Below are 1,961 nucleotides of genomic sequence, written 5' to 3'. Positions count from 1 at the left end.
TGATAGCAATGATTTACCAGCAGTGAATTCAAAATTGTCCCTTCGACGTCAGCGTCCGATTGCTTCATGGCGACCAACCGATGGTCATGCATTGGAATGAACAGACTCTCGAACGATCATTATCTACCAATTGGAGACCCAAGTTCTTAACGTCCTTACTCCTTATCCTGACCTACAGTAAGGGGTCTTGTGAAACAACTTTGACCTAAGAATGCGTCCTTACCGGAAGAATTGCTCAGACAAGGCATCCTATGAAATAGACCCTTGAAAGATGTGTTCGTTTCTACTGTGACTCAGACCATCAATGCATCAACCCTCAACATTCACGTAACCATGTCACTGTGTTACCATGTTCTTTAACCATGTTCATCAATCCCAACCATGCATTTCTCACTGTGAATCACCATTAATGGGATGCCTAAGCTTGGTGTACAACTTCTCGAGCTCCTGCGTCGCACCTGGAAGTCTGTAATTTACATCTACACCAACGCTCAGTCTTCGAGTTGCCGGACTGTATCACTTCAGGAGAACATCAGTCTTGATGTGATAACATAGTAGCGACACCTCAAGAGGGCGACTATATTTGTTCTTCTATGGCAACTTTTTCACACTTGCACAGAATATGCAACTGATAATCCTCATCATCATCCTTATAAACGAATTATGTCTATGATATGCACCCTTGTAAGAGCACTGATGCCATACCGACTGCGTTACAGCGTGAATGAACACTAGTCGTATACTATTAATAATATTGGACTTTTTATGCCTTTTCCTCCGCAGTTCCGACGCGTTCCTGATGGGCAGATCGTTCAGGACACACATTTCCCCAAACTCGTCAGTGTAGAGAAGACGATAAGTAACACCTCCCAGTTGCTCGGGCCAAACCTCCTCGATATACCTCCCCAACGCTCCAGAAGCTGAAAAGCGAGTTCCACGCGCACACGAAACACTTCGTCTCCTGAATGGACACAAAGCTGAAGATTACACACTATCAAGCTACGCTATTGCTGTCGCTGACTTCGCGTAAGTTCTAGCGGATGAAGGGATGTTGTTTCTGATGAGAGTTGTTCTATCAGTAGTTTGCTAGTAGCATTCGCTCATTTTAGCTGTAGTGGTCATTTCCTAAGGCTTCAATACAGGCTGTACTGAATTTCAGTAGCTTCGATGACTGAGGATCCTGGGTCGAGGCCAAGCGAGCTATAGCCTCGAACGTCCCGTCGACATCAGGTATTCAATCATCTGGAAGAAGTCGGTCACGGCCCTTTATTAGTGGATCGACCATTATTTTTCTCGTGACAAAAATGCATTATTATAGTCCCAACCGTCCTGAAGCCGATTTACCCCGGCTCTGGGTCTCTTCTTTGGGGAAGGTGTGACGAGAGGTAATTGCTCACCTCTGGTCTGGTTTGCGTTAGAAATCCGGCCATTGCAGTTGTCGAAAGCCACAAATGTTCACGGGTTCCGTGTTGTGGTTTTCGACCACTGCCCCTCCCGAACTAGCAGGTCAGAGGTTTCAAAAACGCATGTGAGCAGTGAATTTCGTGTAAAACACGTGATGTGTTCTTCATGTGATATGCAAAACGCGGAATTATTTCGCGTTTTACGAGTTTCACGCGATATGCATGCAACTTGCTCGGAGCCACTCTCCTTGCTCGCTGGTCAACTCTGGCTCTAGTGATCCTTTAGTTCAACTGAATATCTATACATATCCATGAAATTATTCACAGAGCTGGTCGACTAGATGGTGTGGAGAGGACCCGAGACTTGCAGGGCTCCCCCCTAAAGTCGTAAATGAATAATGAATCTTCGACCAGATTCGACAATCAAAGGTTGATGGCATCACTTTCACCGTAGCGGCTAAACCGTACCCTGTATAGGTGTGCAGCGTAACGTTTTTTACGGTTTACGTTACGGTGTGCGTAACGTAATCAGTTTACGGTTACGGAAAGGCCTTAGGA

This window comes from Perkinsus marinus (assembly GCF_000006405.1).
Source record: "Perkinsus marinus ATCC 50983 genomic scaffold scf_1104296938448, whole genome shotgun sequence".
NCBI lineage: Eukaryota > Perkinsozoa > Perkinsida > Perkinsidae > Perkinsus > Perkinsus marinus.
This window is presented reverse-complemented; position numbering follows the sequence as displayed.